The sequence below is a fragment of the Spea bombifrons genome, chromosome 1 (assembly GCF_027358695.1).
Source record: "Spea bombifrons isolate aSpeBom1 chromosome 1, aSpeBom1.2.pri, whole genome shotgun sequence".
NCBI classification, from domain to species: domain Eukaryota; kingdom Metazoa; phylum Chordata; class Amphibia; order Anura; family Pelobatidae; genus Spea; species Spea bombifrons.
In genome coordinates, this window is record NC_071087.1 from 133,325,848 (window position 1) to 133,341,763 (window position 15,916).

At 37.6% G+C, this 15,916-nt stretch overlaps 1 protein-coding gene across 4 annotated transcripts in view; it reads left to right on the top strand.

Moving 5' to 3' along the window:
* The first annotated feature begins 734 nt into the window (after positions 1-734).
* Positions 735-15,916, top strand: part of SEMA6A (semaphorin 6A) — a 102,611-nt gene continuing 87,429 nt past the window's right edge. For 2 of the 4 annotated variants that reach the window (XM_053474170.1, XM_053474178.1), the window contains exon 1: positions 749-1,203. The gene's annotated coding sequence lies outside the window, so the exon portion shown is untranslated. Of the gene's footprint in view, positions 1,204-15,916 lie in introns of all 4 variants that reach the window. The other 2 variants (XM_053474186.1, XM_053474162.1) reach the window with 2 other exon arrangements.

Consider the following 15,916-nt stretch of genomic DNA (forward strand, 5'->3'; position numbering starts at 1 on the left):
GTCACCATAAATGCAAAACCCCTAACATCCCTAAACCAGCTTCGGGAGCTCCGAAATCTCTCATCATACTGAGCCAGCTGGTTGAGGGTGATGGGAGTTGTCCTTCACAGCAGCCAGATTTCTCGAGGGCTGCCAGAGTAACTGCTAGACCCTCCAGGATCTTAAGGAGTTAATTTTAATGAGATTAAGGGGATATTCCCAGTAATACCTGTTTTAATTCCAGTCTACTTTAACGAGAAAAATGCTACATTCTGTGATGTGACAGTTTTGGGAAAAGGATGATCTCAGTTTAATTTTAACATTTTAGGTGGATGCTCTATAAGTATTCCTTATATATATGTTTAAAGAAGTGTTGACAATGCGTTTCATGTAATCTCTTGTCATTTTGAAGCATTTCACTTGCAGGAATCACTCATCACCTATACATAATAGGATGATCTCAAATATGACCCATTGTTCTGCATAAAAATACTCATTTTGCTAAAATCAGTGCAGCCAATTCCTTCTCTGTTTTACTAATCTGCTATTTGCAAAACAAAGACAGAGATTGGCATGTTTCGATTTCTTTTTAAAAGATATGTTAATTACTCATTTTTTCACCAAAAAAAATGCCTCCTGCATTTGGCTAGTTTTGCTGTCATACTGGCTTGATCTTGTGTGACTGTAGTGTAATCCGGTCCTGGCTTTCTTTCCAGCACATGCCAATGCCAGTAGCAGAGGAGTTTGGATACAATCAGAAGGGAGGGGCGGGGCTTAGAGAGAGAGTCTGAGCTCCACACTTCACCAAATACAGTTCAATGAGCAGCAGCTGAGTGTAAGGAACTGCTGCTCCTTGCTGCCTGGAATCAGAGGAGTCTCAAGGAGTTGGTTGAAAACTGGGACACATTAATCCAGCAGCACAGATCCACCACCAACATCCCAATTCCTTATCACTGATTGGAGTCATTGGGGATTTGTTTTGCTCTTTTGAAGGAAAAACAAACAAACAAACATAAACAAAGGATTTTCGTTTGCTCCTTAATTCACTTCTTTGACAAAAGTGCACACTTTCCATTTATTGATGTTTTATGTGCAGTGATGACAAAGGATTGCACAGGAGAGTTTACTGGATCCGTTTTCCCAGAGAGATCCCTCTCAGTGGATTACTAATGGGACATTACACGAGCTAGCCTGGCTTCTCCGCTTCCTCTGCATGTTCTCAAGGTACAGTGAGCTTCTTGTCTGGGAGGACAGAGATTAGTGTGGATGGATCGGGCTAGTGCAGTGTGTGTGTAGCCATTGCTGTGATAGTTCGGACTTGCATGTAATGTTCCTTTATGTTAACCCTTTCGGTATCTGGCATGAGCAGTGCCAGTGATCTCACATGTTAATAGACTAGGCACAAACCATAGGGGGTGCACAGACCCCTCATCCCCCCACCCCACGTTGTCAGAAGCTGCTCAGAGATACAAAGGCAAGGGATGGTCTCGCTAGCTCTTCTTCCTCTCGCATTGTGAGTGAATGGCGTGGAAGAAAGCGTGTAGAATGCGAGTGTCAGCCTTCCCATTCTGTGCGTTCAGGAAACTTGCTAGTGACCGGAGGCAGCTAATTGCTTCTGTACGGCTGGTTGATCCCCCCTCGCCTCCCCTGTCCTTGCCTGGCTTTAGACGGGGGATCCTATACATTATTAACGCAGCCAGCCCCTCCAGCACTTAAATGGTTTAACGAGGCTTCAGAGGGTCGTGCGAGGGTCGGCTTCAAATAGCTACTGCATCAAAACATCCCCCGTTTCCTCTCCCACCCCAGATCCGGCCACTGTTCTTTCACACTACATTTAACCTTTACAACTCTCCGTGGCAGCCGATTTATTATCAACTGGCCAGCAGAATGTGGGGTCCTGGTCACTCCTAGTGGAAATCATCCACGATGTGCTATGCAATTAATATAAGTAGGCTTAGGTGGGCTTCCCTTTGTATTTGCATTGGCACACCCACCCCTGTGGATATACTGTATCTGTGAATATATGTGGCCATGTATCCATCATGTATGTGTACCTGCATACATAATATGTGTCTAATGTGCCATTTAGCACTTAAATACTGTCGATTGCCAAAATAATAAAAATCGTAGCCAAGTGAGATCTATGAATTAGAACAGTGGCATCAGAATGCAATTGATGCTAGATCTGGGTGAAATACAAAGTGTTTCTAAGTCTGAGCATTTTGTGTTTGCCAGCGATTGCAGGAAGTGGGGTGCTGGAGTGCTGAGTGCAGGGAGATGATGCCCTTCCTTTCCCATGTGAGTGAGAGGCAGTGGGCTGAGAGTAATCTACTGTAAGTGATGTGGCTGTGAATTTGCTGGAGAGATAGTGGGAGCTTTGGGAAACTGGCTGTTAATCCTCCATCCCCCCCCTCCTCCAGGTTTTTGATCCCCCCTATTGCCTTCTGGAGCCTAGTTCTGCCTGGTACATTTGGGGAAATGGAGCAGAAAGTCAAGAAGCTGATGGGCTGCTTTCCTCCCTATGGGGCCCTAGAGCAAAATGAGATCATTATTATAACACACTGGCAATAGAGTGAGCGAAATAAAAAGGGTAATTATTGTAGGAATGGGATTCTCATGCTGTGACATTTAACAGATTCCAGGTTAACACTGAATCATATATATATAATATTTGTCATTTGTTATGTATGCTGAGGGAGAACGAGGTAATATATATATTATATATTGCAGTTATATATATAGGGCTCCAGTCACTTTTGTTTATTTGGCTTCTATTTGTTAATTATTAATGTTTTACCTCCTACATAACTCACCAATCATTTTCCTACTGATGGAGCTTCAGTGCTATATAATATAGAGATTTAAAATAGGATTGTCTGTACAGTAATGAACCAGTGACTGTCTAATAGAGGTGTATTGATTGCATAAACATAGATCTTTTCTTTTTATAGTCAGTGGGTAGAGTAGAATATCTACACGTGTTGCCTTTGAGATACAACAAAGGTTAATTGTGCAAAACCTCTATGTCTGCTCTGTGTCTGCTCTACCTTGTGCCCAGAGCAGTGAATCTCTTATTGGTAATACACTATAAAAGTGCTTATTTCCCTTCAGAGTGCTTCTGATTTTTTAGCTGCCCTTTCAGGATTCATTTCTTTATTGCTTTGGGATATGCATTATTTGCATTTCTCATTCTCTTAGCTCCTAAAAGAAAAGTTTTTATTTCTCTTTTTAAAACTGGATTAATGACCTATACTAATTGCATACCTGAACATATATCTTATTTAGTGTGTTGGAATTAAAATTGGAAGCTATTTACAATGGTGTGTGTTAAGAAAAACATCCAGAATCAAGAATAAAAAAATTAACCCTATCTGGTCATCTTGATGCATGTAACACATATTTCCCTGCAATGTGTTGATTTAATGCCTTGGTGGTGGAAGGGTTAATTACCAATAAAATGTGTATCTGACCATATCAAATGGACTGAATAGACAAAAACAAAGGATGCTTTAATAATGCTTGCTTTGTAAGCTCTTTATTACTCCTGAGCTCAATATAAAGGTTAATTATTAAACTATCTGTAAATAGTCAGACAGAATCATGTCTCCAATCTATGAGAAAAATAAAAGCCATTGATTTGATGTTGGCTGGTGGTTCTGGATTGTGTTTTTAAAAGTAATTTGCCATTTCTCTTTTAAAGATTTGGTATAATCTACCCAATGTTTCTTTTTCCATTGTTCCATTAGGTCAAAACAAACATTGGTTGGGATAAGAGCTGTCTTTATAGTGCAACAAATAACTTTCAGCAGTTTGTCTACTTTCCAGCCATAACAATGCAGCAATTCTCTGATATGGTCTAATCTGTTAATGTTACAATCTTTAAATCTGCTTTATTCTTTTCAAATGATACATTGTAAATTCCTGTGCCAAACCCACATTTGCTTAGCTCAGTACTTCATTACTTTTTTAATATCAGAGGAGATCTATAAACTTTGCAATGGTCTAATCAAAACATTTATTGCATAGTTTGGTAAGTCTTTTTTTCTATAAAAATAAAAATCACATGGGAAGTATTTCACCTGGTAGGATTCTGTGTTGATCTCATCTCATTCTTCTGTTGCCAACCAGGCTGGAATGCTTGGGCAGTGCCTATTGTACCTTTTGTAATAGAAAAGTGTTATGTTTTTAATAAAAATGAATTTTTAAAAGAGAAGGCAACCAGTTAAGAGAGATCTTAAGAGAGAACCTAGTAAAAATTAGTCTGCATGCAGTGTATTTTATATATATATATATATATATATATATATATATATATAATATATATAATATATTGTCTAGAGCTGAGGTTGACTTGTGTCAGGCAAGAAGGAGACTTCATGGAATGGGTGAACCTCTGTCCTGCAATAAATGGAATCACTTGTGTCTCTAAAAGAGTGCACATTTGTGAGCTTGTTGTAAATCACAATATGAAATAATTCTTCCAGCATAGCTTCCAGGATTGGCATTTAAAAGGGACATTGTTTAGTGGTGACAGATATGGGACTTCAGTACTAATGTTCCTTGTCCTTATGTTTGTTAAACGCCACTCATTATTGCATCAAAGGCAAACTGAATTTATTTTGGTGATTGCATTACTATTGGAAATGAGCCATGCCCAGATAGCTCAGAGTAAAAAGCATTACAAGCGTTTGCTATTGTCCTGTCTCTGTAAGAGCCAACACCATGATTTGTGTTACTTTAATCATTGTGAGTTTTTCCTTAATTCAAAGAAATCATGGTTTTTACTAATAGCGTCAAAACAAAACAAAACCCCAAAAATGCATAGTTTCAAATTGCAGTGAAATTTATTTAAGTGTCTATTTAAACCTTGCAAGAGCTTACAATATGTCTTTTAACCCCTTCGCGACCTTTGCCGGTTCAGGACCGTCATGACAAGAAGGTCACTAAATGACCTTTGACGGTCCTGAACCGTCAAAAAGTTAAATAAGCTTAGAAAGCGATCAAGGATCACTTTCTTCGCTTAAACGGCCTTGCTGCAATGCCTCGATGTCGAGGCATCCAGCAAGGCCGAGATCGGCATCGGGGGCCATGTCTGGCCCCTCCCCGGGGCGTCAACAGCCGCCATACATTGTATGGCGGCGGACGCCCGTTTTAAAAGCGTTTAGGAGGCGATCAACGATCGCCTCCTAAACTTAAATGGTGTCGCTGGAATGCCTCGATCAGGAGGCATCCAGCGACACCAAACACTTACCTTTAGGTGGGCTGTGACCGCTCCGGAGAGCGGTCACAGCCGCAGCTGCCGGTGATCTTCGCCATCAAGTAAGATGGCGGCGGCCCGGGAACTACAACAATAAAGACGAAAAAGTTCGCTAGAGGGTCTCCAGACCCTCTAGAGAACTGGCTCCACTTGCTGGTTGAATACAGGTACTGCATTCAACCATGCAAGTCAATGGAGCCCAGCTTTCTAATCACTATGTGATTAGTAAAATATTCAAAAAAAAAATAAAAAATAAAAAAATGGAAAAAAAAAAATGTGCTAACATTTAAAAATAATTATGCAGTGATGTCACTAGATGAACCATCCAGTACCAGCACAATGTGTAAAAAAAAATATAAAAAAAGTATTAAAAAAAATAAAAAAAATAAAAAAATAAAGTTTATTATTTTGAGCAAGTGCTAAAATTTCTCAAAAATCTCAGAGTTAAAATAAAAGCACTTCAAATACCCAAGGGGTGTCTAATATATAAAAAAAATGGCTGATGGGGTAAATTGGAGTGGCCTAGCTCACAGATAGGGCATAGGTACAGACTGACCAAAATGGAGAAAAAAAGCGCACTTCCCAAATGTGGCATTTTAAATCTGAAACAACCCGACAAACCCATGCATGTCGGGTATCACTGCACTCAGGAGATGTTCCTGAACACATATTGGGGGGTTGTTTGACAGTGACATATACCAGAACCTGTATATCTATAACTAAAGTACAATTTGTGTGAAAAAAAATTACTATTACAAAGTTTGACAAAGTGTAGTTCTATAATTGGTGCATGGAAAGGGTTAAAATAACAGCATTCGGAATACCCTGGGGTGTCTAGTTTTCCAAAATATATGGTTTGAATGGGTTAAATTGAGTTAACCGGCTTCAAAGATATTCCAAAGAAGAGATGGAGGCAGAATGACCAAATGACCACCTGGATTACGCATGCCCCAAAAGTAGCCTTTTACCAGCCAAACAATCTGACAAACCCATGCATGTGGGGTATCGCTGTACTCAGGAGATGTTGCTGAACACACATCGGGGTGTTGTTTGATAGTGACATATACCAGAACCTGTATATCTATAACTAAAGTACAATTTGTGTGGAAAAAAAATAAAAAAAATTACTATTACAAAGTTTGACAAAGTGTTGTTGTATAATTGGTGCATGGAAAGGGTTAAAATAACAGCATTTGGAATACCCTGGGGTGTCTAGTTTTCAAAAATATATGGTTTGAGGGGGTTAAATTGAGTTAACCGGCTTCAAAGATGTTCCAAAGAGGAGATGGAGGCAGACTGACCAGATTTGTTAAAAAAGATTTGGAAATCATAAAACGCTGCTTGTACTTATTGCCCTATAACGTACAAAAAACAGCAAAAAAACATAAAAACATTGGGTATCTCTAAACTCAGGACAAGTAGTAGAATCTATTTAGCTAGTTTTTTTACTTGCTTTTTTAGGTGAGTAAAAGATTTTTCAAATAAAAGTCATAAAATGTGTTTTTTTTCAATTTTTCACCATGTTTTTTTTATTTTTTTTATAGTAAATAAGATGATACGATCAAAATAATGGTATCTGAAGAAAGCCCATCTTGTCCTGAAAAAAACAATATATAACTTATGTGGGTACACTAAATGGGTGAGGAGAAAATTACACCTGAACACAAGCACCACAAAAGTGTCAAAACAGCCTCGGTCCCACAGGGTAGAAAACGAAAAATGAGCCCGGTCCTTAAGGGGTTAATCAATGAATTGTGTGTGCACAGTTCCCCTGGTGGTCAAAATGGGAATTGCAATGATTAATTTCTCTTCACTATACTGACCACAGCTTCACAGACTACACTTAAATTATATAGTGACTTTTTGTTTGTACGTATTTTTAGCATTTTATTACATAATGCATTTACTGACAACACATCTACATTAATATATTGGCTCTGTTGTAGGAGACATGTGCTATACACCTGGCTTCATGGAAGATTGGATTAAAATTGTCAATATAAAGCAAAAAGGTTAACAAATGTTCTTCTTCTAAGCAATGTTATAATGTTAAGAAGAAAACCATGTTCATTCACAAGTTCATTTCTTTTGTCATGTATCCAATTATTTAATTAGTTGAAGTATTTCATGGGTAATACGGGTGGTCTTTCAGCCGCTATGTCTTGTTTTGCAAGAATTCCTTCCATATGCTTTAACATTTCTCAATTACATACCAGGCGGTTTTCACCAAAGACATATGGATGACAGTAGATATTTTTTTTATCATTTCATCTATCATAATAACAATTGGAAGAGAAAAAGTCCACCCTATCAAATTAATAGATTGATTCTGACCTCTTGAGGAAAGAACTGGATTAAAGCTAGTGCAATAAAAATCCCATTGCCATATTTTAATGTTATGCTTACCACATGCTTGCCTATAAGAACTGTACAGAATTTTCACAATGTATCTTTCTAAAAATCACTACAAAACCTGATTTGTTAAACAGTTTTACTTGAGATCAAACATTACATTGAAAGATGTTGATTGTTCAATGCAGCACCATATTCAGTTGTTTAAGGGGTGGGAGACGGGTGTCAGTCATATGTTTTAATGTATGCCTGCAAAGAATTATCGCCTATCCCCAAATTCAGACTCATAGAGTTTCTTGTTTATGTATGTTTAAAGAACAGATGGAACATAATTTTCTGGGAAACATAGATAAAATAATGGATATTTTTAACACACTGGAAATCTGAAGAAGCTGACAAACATCTGAGCTAGGCAGATATATTTGGGAGGGGTATGTTATAGATTTATATAAAATGTTGTATAGAGAACATGCCATCTCATTTCTCATTGCTTGTATGTAGAGAAGTGTGGGGTCCATTTAACTCTTCATGTACCGAATAGGGATAACAAGGACTTCAGGGCTGATTTTCTAGAAAAACAATTTATTCAATTGCCACATTTTGGGTCATCACTCAGAAGTGCTGTGCAAGTGAGTTTAACAATTCATTGACTACTGAATGCAGTAGGAAAGGTCAACCCCATTGGGCATCTCCTGTAAGAAGGGATGATGTAACGCTGCATAGTGAATACGTAATGTGGGGACATTTCTTGTAAGCATCTGACTAATGCGTTATCCAGGTCCAGTTTAGCCCTTCTTGCAAAAGAAGCACATTGGGGTTGGCCCTTCATAATACAATGCAATATTGAGATGGATATATTCCAAAGCCTGGTTAAGTGCTCCAGGGTTGTGTTGGCTGAGGATTCCGCTTGCTAACTGACTCTTCCATGCATACTAAAGCCTGTATTATTGAGAAGCACATATACCAGGTTGACAAGGAAGGACACTGATGTCCTGCAACCCTTGTTGAGACTTCCTTAAAGCCAACAGGTTATTATCCTGTGAGTATTGTACTCCAAGGCAACTCCTACAGCATTTTTTGTGCTCATAACTCCACATTACCCATATAATTTGCACAAACCCAGTAGACTGGATGATTTTGCACCAGTAGAGTTTTGAGAGTTTCATACAGAATATCTAAGTATTAAATGATTCATTCTTCATCAATTTTTCATTAGGCAAGAAAGGCCCTCTAGCAGAAAACAGCTGATGCAAGACTATGCACTGACTATTTTTTAAAATTCCTAATAAAACATAAAATACTGCAATCCCAACATGTCCTCGTTTCCAGCAGAATTATTGATAGCCCTTTTCCACAGAGGCCGGATTATCATCTTAGGTGATTTTTATCATTGACTAACATCACCTTTTAATGTAAAAACCTCAGGTCCTACAACAGTCTTCTTCCCGACTGCGTAATTAAAACACAGCTGCATAGAGAACAAACCACACGCATGTTTTGTTTTAACTTGTGCAAAACAACAATATGCAATAAAGGCAACCTTTGTTTTATTTCTTGGGCTCCTAAGCCTGTCCTTAAGTACCATTAGCAGGTCGGATTTAAGGCTGTTGTTTAGAACAGGTGAAGAAGTCAGTTGTGTTTGATATAAGATTATCTGCCTGGAACGTTTGTGGGAAATATTACTTTATGAAGCATATGATTACAATTATCCCATGCCTCCCAACTTCTACCCCCTGCGAATCATGATGGTGGGAGGCAGAGCGTGGGTGGTAGAGCGTTACGCTCACTGGCAGCAGTACTGCACATGCGCGCAATTCTGCAATGCGCAGTATGCATTCTCTGGTGTCCCAGAAAATCTGGATTGATTGGCAGAAGGTGGGACTGTCCCACACAAAGCGGGACAGTTGGGAGACATGATAAGCTCTACATATAAAACCAACACCATACAGTATACCTCTGTTACACAACAACTAATGTATAGACTAATTATGTGATTCAAAACAGGTTTCTAAAATCCCAATTATTCTTATTCTAAGAGATAGGGGAGTGATGTAGTCCTATATATATAAAGCTCCCCTTTCAGGGTGTTGCGCAACACTGAGGTATTGATTAATGAAATTACTTATTTAGTGTTGGTCTTTTCCTTTCTATCTCACGGTGTTTCAACGTGGGCTTTTTAGTTAATTCCTCTAGCATCTTTAAATTATGGCCTGGCTAGAGACTGTTGCTGAGTCTTCATCTATTAATCATGGAAACTGCTTTCTTATGCGGTTGCCATAGCTGCAGTGGCTCAGATAGTGTTGGGGTACCTTGGGGAAGGCTCGACGTATAACAGGAGTTGCCAGCCTTGCAGTTATTTGGCAGAAGCAGAAGTTTAAAAGAACAGAAAGAGATTTCCAACATTATTCAGTGCCGGATTAAAAAAAAAAAAAGAGGCAACTCCTAGATGTGTCCCTGTGGACCTTGTTATGCGAACATCCAGCTGATATTATTTTTCCAGGATTTGCTTTTCACTTTGTTCTTGTCGTAGAAGGAAAAGCACAGTTCAGAGACGAGAGGTTACTTTAATCTATCAGCGAGAGCAGAAAATGCCTTTTCATCACAACCAGTGATAAATGTTAAGGCTAATGAGAGATTTTAGGGCTTGCAAGGCAATCCAGGGAATTTGTTAAAAAAAAAAAATCTGTCTAAGCTCCAGCAGAAATTGGTTAATCTTTCTAGCATATGTTTATTGTACACTCCAAAATTCGTTATTTATTAGAAACATTCTATAACTATTAAGGTGATTACTTGGATGCCTGACCAAACACAGACAGTAAATGAGACCTTTGACCACCCAAAACAATTATTCTGAGTGGAACAGCTTTTTGTTTTGTTCAAGTGTTCTGGCTATTAGCTCCTCCATGAACTCAGTTTACAGAGGACTTCCAATTCAGGACAATAGTCGTAAAAACAAAAGAATTAGGGGTTTCCATTGGGAGATGGGGGGCGGTTAGGGGATAAAACGTCCAATCAAAAACTGAAAAGCCTATAAAACATCCAATCAAAAACTGAGAAATAACGTACATATCTGCTGCTCCCTAGGTTTAATATTAGTATTTGTTTTGTACATTGCTAGCATGAAAGGCATGTTGTGGAAACTCGTGTAAGACACATGTTTGATGTTTGTATAGGTTTGAATTACATTATTTGTGGGATTAGTGTTTTGTGATTAAAATATCCTTTTGTGTGTAGTTTCCAGACTTCTATCCCAAGAAGCAGCATCAGTCACGTCAGAACATATAGGTGTGTTCAGTTTTGGATACCTTGGCTAGCTTTTCATGTTGAAACCTTGAGCAGGTCACTATCTCCTGTGAGTTGATGTTCTATCAAAATAAGCACTGCAAACACTTGTTCTAAGACTCCTTAAACCGTATGTACTCTTTCGTAAGGAAAACAGGATTAAAACAGATGTCCACCATTTATGGTTAGCTCTAGCTTCTTGACTGACTGCATCACCAGGAGAGATCTAAGAACCTTTTGTTGTAGAAAAAAAATGAAATCTTTGGAACCAATGTTCCAGTATTGTGAAAGTGATTTCAATCTCAAGCTGTAAATAGCAAGGACCTTTATGGAATCGCCTTACATAACTTGAAGAAATATGGTATAGCAAATAGTAGTACTGTTTTTAAATGATGCATAGAATAAATAGAAGTCATGAAGAGTACCATGGGGGGTGCTATTTTTTTTCTAATTGTGCATTACTCCTGAGAGTACATTACATAGTTAAACCCATATCTTAGAGCTGAAGGAATGATTAGACCCTGTGGTCTAGCATAAAACAGACAGGCTTCGAAATGGCAAGTAAGCAAAATTGCTGAAAGAGTCCCACAAAAGGGTTCCCTTACTTTTGGAAAATCATCTATTCTGTTGAATGATAGAAGCAATAAGTTTAACTTACACCACCTTCTGAATGTTTTTGCGGATCTAGTTAATGATATCTTAGCTTGAAAATGGCAACTGGCTGCAGGTAATTGATTTGGGACCAGTTTGGATTGCTTGACATTGCACAAAAGCATGTCTTTACTCTTGGAAACAAGATGGCCTCCTAACCCTCACCATCTAGCCCTACGTTTATGAATTATTTTTTCCTAGTCATAATAAGAGATACAACATTCTAGAAATTTTGCATGTCCTAGAAAAGAAAAATGAATTAGAATGTGGCTTATATTAGTGGCCCTAGTACACTGTATATAAATAATAGAGGCACACACATTGTTTTTTGTCTCTTTGTAAAAGATTAAAGTAGTTCTGGGGTATTTCTTACCAGTTAATTAAGCAGAATGGTTAGCATAGCGATAAGTTAAGTTCAGTGTTATTGGAGAAAACCGCTTGAAGAACAAAACGGGAAACCTTATCCATACTGCATTGTAAATTACTTATATTGTGCTTTATACCTACACGCGGAAGAGAGACACACCACTTTAATCTCTTGGCTCCTGGTTGGGTATACAATGCGTGTCTGACTCAACAACTATTTTAACTGTTCACGTTTCTTTAGTAAATATTAGTATGTACACCGTGTCTCCAAAAAGGCTGATTTTTAATTATATTCTCCACTAGGGAAATGCATACACTATTGGTTCTTGCAAGCATTTAAATATGTTGTTAAAGTATCAATAAATATTGAATTAGAAGTGAGATTTCTGTATGGTGAGACAGTACAGTATTATAACTTTATGTTAGTAAAGTGCAATCACCGTTTTCTGTTACATTTTTTTTTAAAGTGCATATAGGATAGATAGGTTGGAACATTTCAATAGTTCAATTCTCTGTAGACTATTTATTGCTGATATCGGCAATATATCTTGTTATCTTACGATAACATGGGAAAACATGCTGGTTGTCATTTACAAGTGCTTATTTTTTGACCAGTTAGATCTATGAATGCTTGTGATGAACCTGGTCAAATATCACATCTGATTTTTGTAGTACTTCCAGATTTAAATGTTATCGGGATTACCATTTTGGGGTGTTTGCAAGTGGGTCTGACTCAATGAAAGAAAAAACACATGAAATATGTAGATAGAATAGGAGGATATTTTCAGGCCAGTAGCCATGGTCTAAAGGCATGTTTTCAAAAATTCCTGGGGGCTCGGAAAAATTTCCATGAAAAATACATCTGTCATTGATTCATTGATGCTTTGGAACCAGTTAGTTGAGCAATGTTATGTCCACAGAGTTGTCAGGCAGGACACTGAGACTGTATCACTTTTTTTTACTGGGTTATATTAAAGGAGTTGTCAAAATGTCTCTAAATTAAGTGGGGTATGAAGTATTATTTTCACTCCTTTGATCATCTCACTCATCCAATGGTGTCTCCTAAATTCACAATGGAACGTGTTTCATGTAAATTATGTTCCAAAATTGGTTGTTCCTTCTACCTTCAATTCGTAAAACACCAACATATCCTGTAACATTGCACATTTGGTCTATTAACATTACTCTGCTTCATGTTGTGATAATTGTTTAAAAAAAGCTATGATTTCTGTCCTTAAAAATAGGTATATGTGTATATATACAAATCCATTATAACACATTATGTTAATATGCTAAATGCACTTGTTCTGGTTTAATAAGGAGCTTGAAAGACAAGCTCGATGCTTTAAAAGTCAATAAAAATGGATAATGCGGCTTTTATTGTGACTAGCTCCTCCAGAAACATAGACGCCAAAATTCTTTGGGGAGTAGTCTCACGCTTTCAAGCAGCACAGCCTTGTTTGATCTTAACCATCTGACTGCACCATAGCCTGCAATTAGCACCCAAACCTTTGCTACTATGTAAAGAAAACATGTGCTAGCTTATCCTCCTCTTACATAGTGGATGGATGAACTAACATTAGAAAATGGATATGTCCTGGTCACGTTACAATTTTCTCATTATTACAGCAGCAACAGAGGTTTTTTCTTTCCTTAAGGGAACTGATATGAAGCAAAATGGATCACCCTTGATCTAAGATGTTGTCGGAAAAAGGGTGCATTGAAGACACTCTGCCCATGCAGTCAAAGAGAGGTCATCTAGAATGCTTAGGATTATGGAGCGGTGGTTTATGGGTTTATTTTTCTGAAATTTGCAGCATAGGTTAGGTTGATAGTAATAAAAATAATGCTTTATTGAAACGCTAGTTTTGTTAGTTAAGGGACCTTCACATAGTTATTTTTAAATTATTATTATTGTACAGCATTATAGAATATGTTTTGGCAATAGAAATAAAAATTGGAAAACTGAAGTAGATGATTCTTAAACAATTAAATGAAATCACAGCCACACACAGTGCATCAATTGAAATGACCCTCTAAACGTTCTAGCAAAATGATAATCGAAATTTGTAACTCCCCAACAGCATCACAAATACAAAATGACTTGTGTGGATGAGCCTTTGATATGAAAGAATAGTTTAACATTTATGGATGTATCTCTTTTGGCTCATGAATGCATTCATACAATATAGGTAATTAATAAAAATGCCTCAACACATACCATACCTTACATTCCCCTAAATCTCAACAGGGTCAATATACATTACGGTAACAATTCTGTGTTCATATTTTGTAAACCAAGTATTTACCAGAGAAGAATGCGCCCTGGTGTGTTAAGGGTTATTTTAGAACTTGATTTTTTTCAGGGTTCGTGCATTTCTTTTTATATCTTATGAACAGATTATTGTTTTTTGTCTTTTGTGCAGAAATACATTTTCATATCTGCTGACAATGGTTATTACTGCGCAGAATGTTTAGTGAACCTTAAGACAATGAAACTGTGATGATCTGGATGTTGTAGAGCTGGTCTAACAAAGCACTCCCTTGTTTTAAGGGAGTTGAAGTATGAAATTGTTGGCATAGTGTCCCGACCACATCATATCTTGAGAGCAACACCTTACTTTGCATGCGGCTTGCTTCAGAACATCCCCTGGCATGCAATTTGCAAGCAAAATGATTCGCTTTGCTATTACAGACACTTTTCCAAAATGAGAAAAAGGCACAGATAATTTTCTAACATCTGAATATAATTTCAATGTGCGAATAACACGTTTTAATGCTTACAAACCTTGTAGAGTCTAACCACAAACTCGTAAATTATCTGTACTTTCTAATTAGATTAACTTGTCCTTTATGTCCAGAGACAGATGATCTAACTGAATTTTAGTCAATTTTCTCTCACATTTCCAATTCTCTTCCATAAATATGTGGTAGAGATGGGGCCGATTTATCAGATTATGTGATTTTAATCTGTTTGGATTAATTTTTGTTTAACCATCTTGTTATACAATAAGCTTGCAAGTACATCCTTCTTTATTTAACGTATTGGTTCATCTTTCTGACAACTGGAGTTTCGTCATGTTATTTGTTTTATATAGCACCATCGATTCCGTAGCGCTGTACAATGGGTATACCCTTTGCATTGTAAGCAGCGCCGTGTGCATTTTGTCGCTTCATAAATAGGATTATTGAAACTCCTTTGTAAAAGAATGTTGTACAATAGGGCTCTTTAAAAACAATTGAGACAGTGAAGATTGCTTGAAGGGTTTAAGGGCCCAGCTTGCTGGTGCTTACAGCCTAAAGGGAGTTAGGGCACAGGTGAGGCCTTTGGTTGCTAGGTGATCAGTATGGTAGTGCTATCAAATTAGTGACAAATAGTATATCTATGCATGGCCCCATTTCCTCCAAGGAACGAACCTTTCTTTCTGGTAAGGGGCCTTTCGGTGAATTGTAATGAAGATTCCATTCTTTTGTCTCTGAAGAAAACCGCTGTCTTCTCATGTGACTGACTTTGTGACACTGACTTTGTGTTGTCTGAACAGTCCGTGAGACGAAATGCTCCCTTGGGAGGTTCTTCTATTGGCCTTGAATATTTATAAATAAAGGAATTGTATCCCATTGTAGAATCAATTTGTTCAGTCTTTCCTTTAAAACAGAACTTGTCCAGTTCCCCTTTATTGTTCATCCTTTTCAGGTCTAGGACACTTGGTGAACTAAAAGACAGAAATGTATCTCATATTCAAGTCAATGTTGAAATACTGATTTGTATTAAGGTAATATTACTTTTCCAGCTCATCCGTACCCGTTTTGATAATATCTTATTGACTTTGTGGCAGCAGCTTGACATTGAGCTCTCTTGTAGAATATACTAAATAAGCACTCCTGCATCTCTCTCTCCAACAATTATCTGCCCAGTGTAATTGCATTAGCTGTATGTGTTGCACGATTATTCTCTTTTGTCTCCATACCTGATGCATAATGTATCCAGTTTAAATAGCATTTTCTGTTTATTAGACCAGTCACTTTGGA